The sequence below is a fragment of the Lontra canadensis genome, unplaced genomic scaffold (assembly GCF_010015895.1).
Source record: "Lontra canadensis isolate GAN:19392208 unplaced genomic scaffold, GSC_riverotter_1.0 scaffold97, whole genome shotgun sequence".
Taxonomy (NCBI): Eukaryota; Metazoa; Chordata; class Mammalia; order Carnivora; family Mustelidae; genus Lontra; species Lontra canadensis.
In genome coordinates, this window is record NW_022631091.1 from 6,761,162 (window position 1) to 6,778,713 (window position 17,552).

Below are 17,552 nucleotides of genomic sequence, written 5' to 3' on the forward strand. Positions count from 1 at the left end.
AATTAGGCATCAAAAAATTAAGGCTTTCAGTTTGGAAGAGAAAAAAGTAAAACTATCTTTGCAGATGACATAAGCTTGTATATAGCAATTCTTACACACACACACACACACACACACACACACGTTAGCAATAGAAAAACAAGGTGAACTTAAAAAACAATTACATTTAAAATAGCATTAAAAATCAAATAGTTATAAATAAATTTAAACCAAAAAATATAAGACTTGTACATAGAACCCTCAAAACATTTTTAAATAAACTAAAAAAGACTAAATAAATGAAAGATCAACCAATGTCTATGATTTTAAAGATTTAATATATTTAAGAAGATAACACTCCCAAATTGATCTATAGATTCAATGCAATACCTATTAAAATTCTAACTGCCCTTTTTCATTGTTTACAGAAAACAGCGAGCTGATTCTAAATTTGATATGCAAACTAAAGAGACTCAGAATAGTAAAACAATATTTAGAAAGAACAAATTTGGAGTACTCTTGTTTCCTGATTCCAAACTTTTTATAAAGCTGCAATAATCAAGAAAGTGTGATACAGGGGCACCTGGGGGCTCAGTCCATTAGATATCTACCTTCTGCTCAGGCCACCGTCCCAGGGTCCTGGGATCGAGCCCTGCATCCAGCTCCTGCTCAACTGGGGAGCCTGCTTCTCCCTCTCACCCCCTACCTCACTCCCTGTGCTCTCTGTCACTATATCTCTCTCTCTCAAATAAATAAATAAAATATTTTTTAAATAAAGAAGGTGTTATACTCCATAAACATAAACATATAGATCAATACAATAGAGCCAAAAGTCCAAAAATAAACTAATACATCATGGCAAATGGATTTTCAACAACAGCGTCAAGACTAATCGATGGGGGAAACAGTCTTTTTGACTAATGGTGCTGGGACAACAGGGTAGCCCGGCACAAATGAGTGAAGTTAAACTCTTCTGACACCATATATGAACTTAACTCAGAATTGATCAGACACCTAAGTGTAAGAACTAAAATTATAAAACTCCTAAAAGAAAACTTAGAATGTATCTTTAAAACCTTGGATTAGAAAACAACTTCTTAGATATGATCACCATCAAAGGGACAAACAACAAAGAGAAAAAAAGATTGGACTCCATCAAAATTAAAGACTTTTGTGCTTCAAACGACTGATCAAAAAGTGAAAAGACCATTGAAAATGGGAGACAATATTTGCAATTGGCTTATCTAATAAAGCTCTAGTATCATATATATATATATTTTTTTCCAACTCAACGATAAAAATAAAGAGGCCAATGAAAATAAGGGCAAAGGGCCTGACTAGATATTTCTTAAAAAAACAAACAAACCAGTGGCCAATAAATGCATAAAGAAAGAAGGTGCTACACATTAAGGAAAACGCAAATCAAAACTACAGGAGATAGGACTTCACGCCACCGGGATGGTTATGATTTCAAAACAAAGTTTTGGAAAGGATGTGGAGAAACTGGAGTTCATACGTTGCTGATGGAAATGTAAAGTGGTGCAGTATCTGTTTAAAACTGAGCAGTTCTTCAAAAACTAAACAGTTACCATATGACTCAGCAACTGCACTTCTAGGATAGGTCCAAGACGGTGGAAAGCATGCGTTCCGCAGACACAAGCATGGGAATGTTCATCGCGTTCATAGGCGACGACAGGTGGAAACAGCCCTGTGGCCAACAGCTGACGCATAGACACACGTGGCCCGTCCGCACCTGGGCTACTCTTCAGCCGTGAAGATTCACGAAGTGCCGTTGCGCGCTATCACATGGACCCACTTGGAAAAAATTAAGCTAAGGAAAAGAAGAAGTCACAAAATGCCACATCGTGTATGGTTCCATCTTCATGAAAAGTCCAGAACGGGGAAATTTATAGATTCAGAAGATCGGTTAGTGTTTGTCGGGGCCGGGACCGGGTGAACGGGACGTGACTGCTAACGGATTTCTTCTGGAAGTGGCGGAAGCGTGCTGGGATCTGATATCTGTGGTGGCTCTACAGCACCGTGCGGGCACTAAGAGCACGGAATGGTGCCCTGCACGACGGCGAGTCCTAGCTCAGTGGGCAAACAATGGAATAATGCAGACGCGGCATGGTGAAGCAGCTATTTTGAAGTGCTGAGGAAATTCCTCAACCCAGAAGTCTGCGACAGGCCGCATATCCTTCCAAAATGGGATCAAAATTTTGACTCGGTAGACATACAAAAAGTCAAAGAGTTAGCCACCAGAAGAGCTCTGCCTGCAGTAAGAGAAAGGTCAAAGCGAATCCCTCGGGCAGGAGAAAATCTCCGTGAAGCAAAAGGGTGAACCACGGCAGAGCCGGCGGCCACACCGGTAAGTGCAGGCGCTTCCTGTGAGGTAAGTGTCTCCGGCAGATGATGGGCTGATTCCACAAAAGTGACATCGCGTAAGTAAGATGTATGGTAGCAAAAAAGAAGTGAAGAAGAAAAGTAGAAGCATGCTTTGCTACTAGAAAGTCCTTTTTCTCTTTTTAAGGTTTTATTTATTCATTTGTCAGAGAGAGAGAGCACGAGCGGGGGGAGCCGCAGATGGAGAAGAAGCAGGCTCCCCGCTGAGCAGGGAGCCCGACATGGGGCTCGATCCCAGCACCCTGGGATCATGACCTGAGCCGAAGGCAGACGCTCAACTGACTGAGCCACTGCTATGTAAAGTCCTCATGCCACACCTGAAATGGCCATCACCTAGGCTGTGGCAAATTCAAGACGAACATACAAATCTTAAAGCAACCACTAAACGCACAAAATCGAAAGGTATACTTAATATGTCAAAAAAGGAGATTAAAATAAATGCTTGAAATATTCTAGAAGAAGGTATTAAAAGGCAGAAATGAGAATGAAGATCAGATAGAACAAACAAAAGAATAAATGGCGAAAAACTAGACTCAGACCTAATCATACCAGTAAAAGTATGAATCGATGGTCTCAATATCTCAGTAAAAAGACAGATGCTTTAAGATCGGATAAAAAGGCAAAATCCAATATGTGCTGCTTACAGATAATGCACCGTGAATATAAAGACTCAAATAGGATGAAAGTAAATAAAGAAAAGATACATCATGCTTGCACTGGTCAGAAGAAAGCAAGAGTGACTGTTTACCATCTACCGACCTACCTACCTACCCACCTCGCTAGCTATACATGTAAATTTATATTTATTAATATATACAACATATAAATATGTGCATGTTCCAGTATTCTAGGAATTTACAAGGATAGGGTTACATGGGCAATCTTATACATTGCTCATAGAAATATAAATTAATGTGTTTTTCTGGAAGATACTGTGTTTCAAGAAAGTAAAGTGTAAATACTTTTTGGCCCACACATCAAAGAATTGCCGAAGGTTTATGGTCACCTTTTGTAACAACAAATTGGGAAATGGCTGAATAAATGACAGAGCATTTATCTAGTGGATTATTGTGCACTTTATATTCTTAATACCTCAAGTATACAAGAAAGTATAATTCTAATTTAAACAGTGGAAAATCAGATTACACAGACTCTCTGTACTTGTATTATAAAAATGTCTATAATTAAACAGTATCTACTCTTTACTCGTATTACATTCAGATGTTTAGGGATAATGAGGTTTCTTTATGCTCTAACACTGCCCTGTTTTCCCAGCAAGCCCTTCCCAGGGGCAGCAGGACACGTGAGAACAATGACCACCAGGATTAGTACAATCGCTGTCCCGGGGTGCGGGCGGGTGCTGGCGTCCCTCATGGTTCCATCTCCCTGTGCTGGTGCCAGAGGCCAGACTTCGGCAGGGCTGCCTTGAGAACCAGGGCCCTGGGGAGGGCTTTAGTTCACCTGATGTCCTTCTCTAGCCTCAAGGAGGGTCATCTGCCTCTCATCTGTCCCACAGGCCGTGATGGGGCTGGGGGACTTTCCTCCCCTTCCTTATCCGTTCATCCTGGCCATGTACTCAGCCTGCTGTGGGAAGGAGAGGCCCGGCTTTGTTTCGGTCACCCTCCTCTTCCTGATCCCAGCCTCCCTGTCAAGGTGGACGGCAGACAGCTGGTGGGAGAGAACCAGCCGACCAACCCGGGACTCTGGCTGGGAGCTCTTTCCGGCATTCCCCTGTTAGCAGCAGAAGGAAGACGGCACAGTAAGCGGACGGAACCGTCACACATTACACAAATGTGGGTATCACACACAGGTGTGCTAACACGGATTTTACGGGAGGAGGGGAAATGTAATTTAGATTTTTATATTTCCCTTTGGCTATGTATTTCTTTTATAATCCTAAAAAATAGATAAATGTCCTCTGTTAGAACATAAATGCTCCTGGAGGAAGTTAGGCTGATAATTACGTGAGAAAGTAGGATAGCGACTTCAAGACCCCAGTTTGCTGACTGACTGACCACAGAATCACCTCAGAGAAGGCTTGGTGGCCCGTGCTGGGGCAGCATGGTCCCTCGGGCTGGCAGTCTGGGGCTGGGGCACAACAGGCCCAGGAGTCCAGATGGTGGTGGGACAGGCAGAGGAGGGCTGTGGAGAGACAGCCCTTGGGGAGGCTCTGCCTGGCCCCGTGCTAGCCGTGGGGGACACTTACCGTCTCAGATGACATGACCCTGATCCAGGTGACTCTGACTGGACTGGAAAGACTACAGACATGTAGGACACATTTGGAAAAAATTACAGCAGCTCCTAACCAGCAGCGCAAAGTGTGATGTTTTAACTAAACACACGGTTCAAACCGGAGGCAAATAGCAGGACTTCACCAGGTTCCCTGTTCCGAGAACACCCGGAGGGCAGGTCTCAGTCTGGGCTTCCTCCTGAGGTGTTTTCAAAGCTTGCACACGGTTTGGTGCGATTCCTTAGCTGAGAAAGCATTTTTCAAGACAAAGGTCGTTACTCTCTATCTTCAAAATTCAGAAGCAACGTGGCAGGTACTGAGGCCCTTTGGAGGGGACCCTGAGCCACAGAAGACAAAACTCTCTCTTCTCTCCTTGCCCTTTGCAAGTCTTGAGTATGTAGGATGGACGTGTCATGAGTTGAAGTTAAATCCCTTTAGGACGTGGGCAGCCTCGCAGAAAAAGGACCTGCCATTCAGGGGGAAGGGACGCGCTGTTTTCGTTGACCTATTACGCATTTCCTCGGACACTTGAAGGTCAAAACCCGGGGCAGCTGTGGGACCACGCTTCGCCAAGTCAGCACAGAGCGGAGGCCACATCTGGCACCGGGCGGCCCTCAGTGAGCGGTGCCCCTGCCAGGCCAGCGGCCAGCGGCCTCCTCCAGCACACGGGTCTGGAACTATCCCTGGGGAGGGACGTGTCCTGGAGTTTTCTTGGGAGCCGCAGGGAATGACAGAAGGTGGGACCGTCCCCTCCAGGGATGCTCGCGGCTGGCCTGCAAGGAAAGGGCCGTCGGCTAGAAGGCAAAGCCCGTGGGACCTGAAATCCCGGGCAGCTCCCCCGGGACCCCCGTGGTCTCTTGCCACCAGGTTCCCAGCTTCGCCTGCACGTTCAGGGAGACGGTGCACGAAGGCGTCTTGAACTTGACGACCAGGCTACCCAAATGCCCGCGCAAACAAGGTCGGCCTAGCGCTGCGTCTGCGCACACGTCTGGCCTCGGAAACACGGGAACATTTCTTCGTGGGTGTTGCAGGCCCCGAGAGTCACGGGGGGCACCGGAGGCCAGGGCCGCGCGGAGGGACAGACTCACAGAGCCCGCGGTGGGTCTGGGACCCTGCGGCCAGGCCCTCCGGAAGTCGGCACCCGTCCTCGATCTTCATACCCAACCAGCTATTTCTTATGTTTATTTGGTTCCCCAAAACCCTGGATATTCTGTGTGTTTTCACATTAAACAAATTATTAAAGACGAATCTGTATTCAGTCTGAATAAATGACCCAGCAGGAAGTTCTTGATCAGATAAAACACGTTAACACACATTTTCACACACGGTTCGAACACCCTTTCCGAAAACCGGGTACAGGATTTACCAACCCGAGAGGCCAAGTTTTTTTTTTCTTTCTTTTTTTTTTTCCCTTGTGGATTTGACTGTCCTTGAGATGACGTGGTTTCTAAGCTGGAAATCAGACTCGGGTCCTTTGTTAGCACACAGCCGGCCGAGGGATCCTGAGCGTCCGCACCGGGCTCTCAGGGGTGCAAGCGTCCTGACAGAGCGGTGGGGACAGCCACGAGCGGGGCCTCAGAAACACGTGGGCTACATGTGGTACCCGCGGGGTCCCTCCAGGAAGACAAGGCCCAGGTCGGAACACAGCATGGTCAGGGCAGGCCGAGCGTGGTGGATGCGGCGGGAAGGGCTCCCGCACCCGTGTGCAGGGCCGTCTCTGGACACGTGCTTCTAACACACATGCAGGTGTTGTTTTAAGGATAGAAAGTTCGAGCATCTGAAAAAGAGACGTTTGGGAGGATTTAGAGTCAAAGATGCAGGAGCCAAGCAAAACTCGGCCCAGGACGGTGGCAGACGTGTTCCTTTCTCGGCCACCTCAGCCCCGGGGAGGGTTCGACTTCGCGCTGGTTCATGCCCCTGCAGCCTCCTGGGGCAAGCCCAGAGCGCCTCACTGGGGTAGGTCCCGGGGCTGCGCGTCAAAGGAATGCGACCTTGAGCTGTGCCCCCCGACTTCTGAGACGAGGAGCTGCTGGCCCCTCCCCCGGGCAGAGAACTGCCTGCAACTTCTCCAAATATATTTATATCTGATGTATTTAATGTATTTATACATTTGATGAATTTATATAAAAACTATATGTATGTATACATTTTGCCCTTTGAAATGCCTTTATTTCTACAATACCCACCTAAGTAGGCACGTCTCTAGCTACATACACTGTTCCCAGGGGGCCACCGGCTGCCGTCTGACCAACTTGCACACACCTGGGGCTGAGCTGGCCGCAGCTGTACCAGGTTCAAAGGCCCGAGTGCCCTTGGGTCAGCAGTGGCTGGAAGGCCAATCTTAATTCTTAAAACACAAAGCTCCTCGTTTCCAGTTTCTGGGTAGGTTTCCAGACAGGAGCCAACAGAAAGGACACAAGTCTGGTTCCAACAGAACCTTCGGGGGCCTGAGTGTAAGCCAGCAGCTTCCCGGGCCTGGCATGCAGCCTCGAGTGGCTCTGGCTGCGGGCTCTGCAGTGGAGGTGTGTGGGGCACGGGAAAGGACCTATTCCTAGTTCCAGCCCCGAGGCCTCTGGGACTGCTTATCTCGGTTCGAGTAAGACACGGGCCTTGCTTTCTGCATCTGTGGGGTGTGCTTGGCTGAGGAGAAACCAGGCCTCTCCGGGCTCCGCTCACCCTAGGGCCCATCCTGCTCACGGGGCGGTGGCCGCTCTGGTCCCGCTCTCCTAGGAAAATCCGTCCTTCCTGGGTTGCAGGGGTGAGGCAGGGGGAGCTTGGGCGCAGGCCGTGGGAGGCTTACAGAGAGGCCTGTCAGAGTGGAGTAGCTGGCCGCGCCTGAACGGGAGCAGCGAGGTCCTTTCAGATGGAAACACAGTGACCCTAAATTCTTTTTCCAAGGGGAAAGGCAGCAATCGAATTGTGCACAAGTAATCTGGAAACACAGTGAAATAAATTTTAAAAAGGTGACCAATGGTAGCATTTTAGGGGCTCTTAGACATTTCCAGAGTGTGTGCTGGGGGTCGGGGGACCCTGAGGCTTTGAGAGCCAGGCTGGGCACAGCTGGACAAACTCCCTGGCACATGAGGAGGCACAGCCCAGAAGGCCCTCAAGAGCTCCTGGCCTCCAGTCAGCAGATCATGGGGCACAAGGCAGCCCTAGCCTCTGGGGGCACAGCTTAAGCCAGCGTCTTCTAATGCTCCAGGGGACAGGCGATGCTAGTCTTCTGACGGCAAACCTCTCACTTCCAAGGTCTGACCCCAGGGCCAGAGGTCTCTTCTCAGGATCACCACGTTGGTGGCAGTCCTGGAGCCATTTCAAACTCCAGACTTTCTAGTGAGCTTCAGGTTGGAGCCCGAATCAGGAAGAACAGGGCTCGTGTCTTGCTCCAACAGTCATGGTTTAACAATGCACACCGGGGCTTGGGGAGAGGTGACAGACTGCTCTGTCTTTTCCTTACACTCAGTGGACCGTGGTCCCCAGGGCGGGGCGCGCCTTCTCGAGCTATCTCGGTGTCTGCACCCCACCCTCTCTGCGCACATGTCCCTCGAGCTCACAGCAGCCACCTCGGTCGCACACGCACATCCCCAGAAATCCTTGAGGGAGAGGGACGGGACTCAGAGAAGGTCTGGTCCATATTTCCTATGTCCAGAAGTTGTTTCTTCTTTCTGCAAATACTTGCTCTCTTAACTGTGGAGTGAAGGCACAGGGCGCTTGGACGGCTGCTGGCTCAGGTGGATTTGCTGACTACGGAGTGCTTTCAGCTTGGAAATCTTTCGCAAGGGGCTGTCCCCATCACCCTTTCCACATCACCCTTTCCACACCTGGGGACCAAGTCCTTTGGACACTATGTCCATTAAGGTCAATGCTGATGCCCTTCACTGCTCAGGCTGCACAGGTCAGAGGCTCTTTATCGGGATGGAGTTCTGGGGTGAAGGTCAGCAGCTCTGTCAGCAAGAGTGGGTAACACTGTACTCTCCGCACTGGCTTGACCACGTTCTTATGATTATAATGACTCTCACTTATGCGGCAAGAGCCCGGCGTTGCTGCTTTCCCGTCACACTCCGAATGCAAACTAAGAAGCTGAAGAATATCCCACAGTCAGGAACACATTATGTCCTGAAAGACGGGTCCCACCGAGTTCCTAAAAGGGATGAGAGCTTTACAATGTGGGTAGAAAAAAGCATTTTACGCGGAAAGCTCTTTACCTCAGACTTCGTGAACATATTTATATGTTCATTCTACTGCAAAAAGAATTTAGTTCACGTTCCTGGTCTCCCCAGCTGAGCCCATCCGGAGAAGCTCTGTGGTTCAGGCTGGTCTGACGACACGTGGCTAATGGTTCCCGTGGGCTCTGAGAACGTCCTGCCGGGTGGGGACGCGTGGGCAGCTAGGTTTGGTCTGACAGATACAAGACTCTCCAGAATCTTAACAGACGTTTAAAACCAACGGTTTTTCCCGTGGTCTTCGCAGCACTCGCGGCTAAAATGTGCCAGGACCATCGTCCGTTCGAGGGCGAGGGTCGGTACCGCCGCGAGAACACCAGGAAGTGGTAGTGCAGTGAGTGTCACGAGCGAGGAGCCTGCCCTTGGCTACTTGCCAGCCTGTGTGGTGACCTCGCTAACGTAAGGGTCTCCTTCCCTGCCTCTGAGGAGAGTATCAGGTACTGTCACGATGGCTTGTAGAGAATCATTAGAGAACCAGTCTTTATGGGAATTGTTTCCAGTTTTCTGGGAACACAAACTCCTGAAAGACTAGAGAGTCTGGAAAGCTCCCAGTGTCCGGCCAGCAGTGGGCAGGAGGCCTGTGATCTCAGCAACTGTTGCTGTGTGTGAGTGTGTTTTCCCATGAGACAAAGCCCAAAAACACCTTTCCTTCAAGATGGCAGAACTTGGGCTGACAAGCCCTGTGGACAGCCTTTTGCAGAATTAGGACCAAGCCCAGACCCAAAAACACCCTTTTATCCAGGAGCACGCTGTCTGAAGCACAGAGGCCTTGGTGTCCTGGGTGCAGAGTCTGAGCCCCTGCTTGCTGCTGCTCACCGGAATCCATCTTCACAGGCACATGGAAGCTCGAGAAGCACCAGGAGCCTTCACCATGCTGACCCCTGAAGCCCCTCGAAAATGATGGTGCTGATGGGGCCTCCTGGGCCCCAGCTAGACAGGAAATCCCAGGGTTTTCTCTGGAAAGATACCCAACTCCACACCACCAGGAAGAAGCCTAAATTGAAATTCCACGTTCACATTTACAGAAGACAATTAAGAACGATTTCATACATATGTTCTTCTAATTAGGTCCTGGAAGTTTCGTTACTCTAAACCTAGATCACAGTGTTTGGCCATTCCTTTTAAATTCAGGCCTACTGTTAGAACAACTGTGAAAACAAACAAATACAATGTGACACACCAAAATCGTCCTTAACAAGTGGGTAGGTCAACCACGTACAAATCATATGATACACACGTGGCCCCCAGACAACATGGAACTGTGAAGGCCCGTTTATACGTGGATTTTTAAAATAAATACAGTACAGTACAGCAAAGGTGCTTTGTCTTCCTTGTGACTTTCTCTCTCTCTTTTTTTAAGATTTTATTTATATATTTGAGAGAGAGAGAGAGTGAGAGAACAAGAGAGAAAGCATGGGTGCAGGGAGGGTCAGAGGGAGAAGCAGACTCTCCACTGACCAGGGGGGCCTATGCAGGACTCGATCCCAGCACCCTGAGATCATGACCTGAGCCGAAAGCAGATGCCCAACCAATGGAGCTGCCCAGACACCCTTCCTTCTTTTTTTTTTTTTTAAGATCTTATTTATTTTTTTGACTGAGACAGAGATCACAAGCAGGCAGAGAGGCAGGCAGGGAGAGAGGGGGGAAGCAGGATCCCTGCTGAGCAGAGAGCCCGATGCGGGGCTCGATCCCAGGACCCTGACACCATGACCTGAGCCGGAGGCAGAGGCTTTAACCCACTGAGACACCCAGATGCCCCCAGACACCCTTCTTTATGACTTTCTAGCTAACATTGTCTTTTCCCTGCTTGCTCATGGCACGGACGCAGAACATGACCCACAGAACACACAACACACGTGTAACTGATGGTTCATGTCACTGCTGAGGCTCAGGGTCACCAGCAGGGCTATCAATAGTTAAGTTTTGGGGAGTCCAAGGTTAAATAGATTTTTGACTGCCTGGGGGTCGGTGCCCCGAACTCTTATGTTGTCCAAGGGTCAATTGTATTATTAGAACTCAAATATAAGTTGTACCCTGAAAACATGATTTATATGAATATCTGTCTATATTTTTAAAGCATTGATATTTGACCTCAGATATCATAATTCTAGCTTCTACATTCTCTTCATATTAAATTTGGGATGAACATCAAAAAATATTTGGCCCAGACAACCACTGTAAATTTTGGATGGATCCAAATCTTCTCTGAATTTCTTAGGCCTGACAATGTGGAAAATTAGAAATTCTGAGTCCGTTTCATAAGCTTTCCAGTAGTTCTGTTTCTAGTTAGGGTTTGAATAACAAGAGGCTAGACCCGTGACGTTCACCGGCTTCTGGTCTGCTCACCATGGGGCCCAGCCAGGCAGGAACAGATGGGACTTTAAGGTAATTGGCGCATTTCGAAGGTTAAAAGGCCACTCCTTGCAGACCAGTACATTTTACTTTGCTGGTGGAGTATAGGAGACCCCCAGGGATGCTGGTGTTTCCACGTGGGGTGTGGTGTCACCCCAGAGCCACTTCTACTCTGGCCCTCAAGGATTTCTGCCACTTGCAGGCAAGATTTCCATCTCAGAACCGCCAGTGGGACTAACACTCCTTTCTAGACCTTTCTGATCAACCCATCAGTGTGCTCCTGGCTTGAGCCCCACCTGACCGTAGCTACTTGGCCTGGGTCAGTCTGCCTCATGGCCCCCTCAGTGCCCCGATGACAGAGGGGCTCAGTGTGCGGGTGGGAGGGTAAAGCCGTCCATCCCTGTGGGGAAGTTTGAGGGAGAAAACCTGCAGGAAGCAGCAGCCTAGGGGAGGGGCTCACAGAAGGCAGCGAGCAGAGACCAGTCATGGTGGACACAGGAGTCACCACACATGAGGAGGACAGGAGAGTTAGCTGGGCAGAGCAGGTGAGCACAGACCGAAGAGTAGGTGGGTGACCGTCTGGCAAGGTCCTAGATGGAGACATGGAGCCGCGGGCCCACGGCTGCTGGAGGAATACCGCAGACCCCGTCCCTCTCCTCCCTTCGTCCAACAAGCATTACTGAACAGCCACCATGGGCAAGCCCAGTGCCAAGACGACATCTGGGGGCCATCATCTAGGCGGGACATGACCTTGGGGAGTACAGATAAAGCAGTGAGGGAGAGAGGGAAACATGCCACATCAGGAATCAATTACCAGGGCCACAGCCCGCCATCTGATGGGCTCCGACGGCATCCTTTCCATGGGGCGCGTGGTCGATGAGATCGTGTTCACTCGCTGCCACTTAAACATGAGGGACTCACGGGGACTTCTCACAGTTTCCTGCGATGTAATTCACATGTACAAATCACGTTAAGGTGGATTCCCAAAGCCGTGTGACGGTCACCACCGCCGTCAACTCGAGACCGTTGTTGTCACCTTAGAAGGAAGCCCTGCAGAGTTTGCTGTCGTCTCTGTGCCCCACGCCCCTTCCCTCCACAGAAGCCGGAATCACCTGGACTGGACCCGAATGATGCTGGGGACACGTGAGGTCGCAGGCATGCTTGTCGCACTCCTGGTCCCGGGGGGAAGCACCCAGACTTTCACGATCACACGTACCTTAGCCGTGGGGGTCTGGGTGTCCTCTATGAGGCCAGGCATGTGCCCTGCCATCCCCAGGCTTTCTAGTGTGTGTGTTTTTGCTTATGATACTGTTGTATCTTATCAAATGCTTCTCTGCATCACAACGATCATGAGGCTTTTGTTTCTTGTTCTACTGGTATAATGCAGTGTGCTCATAATTTTGGGGGTGTTGGACGAAGTTTGCATTCCCAGAGTAGATTCCACCTGGTTGAGGTACATAATCTTTTCTACCTGTTGCCAGATGCGGTTTCTAGCACCCATCTTGTGACTGATATTCACGAGAGATGCTGTCTGCAGTTTTCTGCTGCCGTGACGTCTTTGTCTGGCTTTTGGTATCAGGATAATTTTGGCCTTAAGGAGTGTTCTTCCTCTAATTTTGTGGGACAGTTTGTGAAGAATGGGTATAAATTCTTGTTTACATGTTTGACAGAATCCAGCAGGGAAGCCGTCTGGGCCTGAGCTTTCTTTGTGGGTAATTTTAAAAATCATTATTACTAATTTAATCTCTTTGCTTTATAGAATTATGCAGATTTTCTATTTCTTCTTGGATAAGTTTTTGTAGTTTGTATCTCTTTAGGTCTTTGGCATTTCATCTAAATTGTATATTTTGTGTCACATGTTTGTAGTATCCTCCTTGTTACTCTTTTTATTTGTACAAGGGGCTGGATATGTTTCCCTATTGTTTTAGCAATTTAAGTCATAGATATATGTATGTATATATGTATGTATGTATGTATATATGTGTATGTATATGTATGTATGTATATATATAGGACAGTCTAGTTACAGATTTGTTGGTTTTATTGATTTCCTCAAAGAACTAACTTGGTTCACTGATTTCTCTCTATTGTTTTTCTATTCTCTGTTTCATTTATTTCCATCCTGATTTTTGTAATTTTCATTCTTTGCATGTTTTAGGCTTAGTTTGTTCTACTTTGCTCAATGTCTTATGGTGGGAGATTAGGTTATTGATTTGAGACCATCCTTTTTTTCTAATGGAGACTGCGAATTTCCCTTTGTAAGCAGCTTTGTTGAGTCTGATAAGTTTTATTATGTTGGATCTTCATTTTCATTGATTTTAAAATTTCCTTCATGATTTCCTTTACTTGATCCATTGCTTGATTAGGACTGTGCCTTAGGGGCAGCTGGGGACCTCCCTCAGTTAAGCGTCTGACTCTCGATTTCAGCGCAGGTCATGATCTCAGGGTCGTGGGATCAAGTCCCTCATTAGGCTCCTCGCTCAGCAGGGAATCTGCTTGAGGATTCTCGCTCTCTCTCCCTCTTAACCCCCCCAAAATATGTAATTTAATTTCCACACATTTGTCAATTTCCAAATTTTCTCATTAATTTATAATATAATTCCATTTTTGTTGGAGACCATACTTTGTATGATTTCAATCCTTTTAAACTTATTGAGGCTGGTTAAAAGAAAAATTTCTGGGGGCGCCTGGGTGGCTCAGTGGGTTAAGCCGCTGCCTTTGGCTCAGGTCATGATCTCAGGGTCCTGGAATCGAGCTCCGCATCGGGCTCTCTGCTCAGCGGAGAGCCTGCTTCTGCCTCTCTCTCTGCCTACTTGTGATCTCTGTCTGTCAAATAAATAAATAAAATCTATTGAAAAAAAAAGAAAAAATTCTCTTTCTATCTACTCATATCAACACCTCTGACACCAAATTAATTTTCTTTTACTCTAAGCAATTCTCCTATTCTGGGTGGACACCAACTGGGTGTCCTACAATTTAAGTCAGTTCTGACAATAACCACGTGGAGTTCCCAGACCCCACCAGTCAGGGGCTCAGTCCCACAAACCCGCCCAGATCTAAGACACTAATTTCAATCCTCAGGCTGTCACCTGTACTCCGGCTGCCTGGCTCTAGTCCAAGGGCCCCACAGTTCTTCTTTGAGATTGATAAATTTCTAGAACAGCTCACAGAACTCAGGGAAATATTTACTTACATTTAGCAGTTGACTGTAAAGGATTTTACTAAGAATGCAGATGATCAGACAGAACAAGGTGTGGGGAAGGGGCACGGACCCTCCATGCTGAGCACACCACCCCCCAGCTCCGCTATGTGTTCATCAATATGAGCGTCCTCTGCACCCCTTGGTTCTGGTCTTGTCACACAAGCACACTTGAGTAAATCCTTGGTCATCGGTGATTAACTGGACATTCAGCCCCTCTTCGTTCTCCAGAGGTCAGGAAGTGAAACTGAAAATGCCGACCCTCTAATCATGTGATTGTCTCCCAGGGGGACCAGCCCCATCTTTAGGGGCTTTCCAAAAGTCACCTCATTAACATAACCTCAGATATGATTGAAAGGGACTTTTCTGAGTAACTGCTGTCACATTTTTTGCTTAGGAGCTATTCAAAAGCCAGGGATAAATCTCAAATATTATAAGAAAATATGCTCAGATCACTCTTGTCATTTGGGAAATTATAAGGATTTTAGAAGCTCTGAGCCAGAAACTGGGGACAAACACCAAATCAATATTTCTTACTCTATCCCAGCATGGCACCTGTTCTCCGGGCTAGAGTGTGGTCTCCATGTGCATTTGGGGACAATGTGGTGTCTGCTGTTGGTGGGCTGAGTGTTTCGTAGTTCTCTGGCCGCTCTAGCTGGCTTACAGTATTACCCAAGGTTTCTGTTTGCTCAATAATCTTCTGTCTTGTAGTTCTGTCCATACTGAAAGGGAAGCATTGAAGCTTCCAACTGTTCCTGTTTAATTGTCTGTTTCTGCCTTCAGCATTGTCAGTTTTTGCTTCTGGTGTTTTGGAGCCACACTATAGGTCCTTTATCAGTCTCCTGTGCTCCTATGACAAAGTAACACATCCTCAGCTCTTTAAAGTGATGTGAGTTTACTATCTTAGCTTTGCAGGTCAAAAGCCCTCAAATTAGATGGTCAGCGGGACTGCATTTCCCTTGGAGGTCTAAGGTGAGGATTCATACTGCTGCTTTTCCTGGTGCCCAGGGGCTGCCTGCCGGGGTCTGCAGCCACGTACTTTCATCAGTCTGCTCCTGACGGGAACGCTAAACATCCAAGAGCCTCCCCCTGACCTCCGTCATCTTCTCTCTGACTTCTTCAGGCCAGGTCTGCAGTTTCTCCAGAGGTATAACATCTTTGGGAACCTTATGAGTCTCCTGTGGACATCACGGAGATGCACTGTGTTTCACAGAGGCTCCTCTGCAGAACTTTCCAGAATAACCCGATCTCTATTTTCAGTTTCTGCTGAAACAGCCACATGCTCTGTCTCTTCCAAGAAATCTCTGTGGGACTGGACAGTTGTCATCTTCGTCCTTGAGACACTAGCAGAAGGTTGTCCAGTCACATTCTTGAGTTCCATTCAGAGCCACTTTGCTGAGGACGAATTCTAAAATGTAGAGTCTATGGCAGTCTGGATGGTTTAGTAAACACTTCCCAAATCATCAAATCTTAGTTCCTTTCTGCTTTAACAGAAATCCGCCACCCCGCACCCCCCACCCCGCCCCTGCACACACATCTGCTTTAGGCAACAAGAGAAAACTAGGCTATACTTCCTGTAACTTTCTTAGAAATACCCTCAGGTAAATACCCAAGTCCATCACCCACATGCCCACTTCTCAGGGGACTGAAGGACTCAGTTCACTCAGATGTCTGCCCTATCTTGCAAGGTCTTCCTTTCTTCCAGTTCCCAACAACATGCTCCTCACTTCCTTATAAGCCAAGTTTTGAATGTCCGTGTCTCCAGCGTGGTCTGATAATGAAGATTTTAGTTATTCGTAGCATGATATTGTTTCCTCTTCCACACTTTCTACTTCCAAGCCCTTCCCCAACTTCTATCCTTCCCCAAAGAGCCTCCTACAAGCAATGAAGGCTTTTTCTATAATATTCCATTAAAAATTCCCCATCCTCTGCCCACCTCCCAAGCTCAAAGCCACATCATCCTTTTCCAGAATTACTCACAGGAGTGCCTCATGTCTGGTATCAAACTTGTACTAGTTCTCAGTTGCTGTTGTAACAAATTACCACAAACTCTGTTTTAAAACAATACAAATCTATTATCTTACCGTTACTGAGATCCTAAGTCCTCGGATGAAGTTGTGGGCAAGCTTTGTTTTCTACAGACTCTAAGGGAGAGTCAGTTCTGTTCCATTTTCTGGTTTCCACAAGACGCCTGCGTTCCTGGCCTCGCAGCACCCATGTGCATCTCCAAATCCAGATGCATGCCCCCTTCCTTTTTTTTTTTTTTTTAAACTGCTCCACTATGCAGTTTATCCCCAGTTTTAAAACTAACATAGGTGATGTGGGTTCTTTGTTTCAGGAAAGACTCTTCTCCATGTTATTCTTTCAAACCTCACTTCCATCTTATTTCTTGTTTCAAGCTTTTATTTACATTCTGGTTATTTACCATATGGTGTGTATCGGTTTCAGGAGTAGAATTCAGTGATTTGTCACTTACAACACCCAGTGCTCATCCCAACAAATGCCCTCCTAAATGCCCCCCCCCCCCCTACCCCCCCCCCCACCCACCTCCCCTCCAGCAACCCTGTTTGTTCTTGATCCTTAGGAGTCTGTATTATGGTTTGCTTCTCTCTTTTATCCCCGATGTTCATTTGTTGTTTCTTAAATTCCACATATGAGTGAGGCCATTTGGTGACTGACTTAATTCGCTCTGCATTAATCCCTCTAGCTCCATCCACATCCTGGAAAACGGCTTGCCTCCCCCCCCCCGCCCAACCTCTCTCCCTGCCTCTGACTCCCCTGCCTCTTACTTAAGAAGATCCTCGTGACTACGGTGGACCCGCCGGGACACTCTGATGGGCCTCTCTCCTCTGATCCCTAAACAAGTCCCTCCTGCAAAGCCTCCTCGCGGCCCCGGCTCTGGCACTTCCAAGCTGTGGATGCCTTCATCAGGCCAACGGTTTGTCTGCCTTACATGCGAATGTCTGCCATTGTCATCGCTCCTGGTGGAATAACCCTTTTGTCACTACAACGTGTCCCTTTTACCTCTAGCAACTTTTCGCTTGTTTGTATTGCAGTCCATTTTGTTCAATATTAGTAAACCACCCTTGCTCTATTAAGGTCACTTTCAGATGATCTCTCTTTTTTCTCTTAACTCAGTTCTTTTTGTACCTTTGAAATTGGTGTG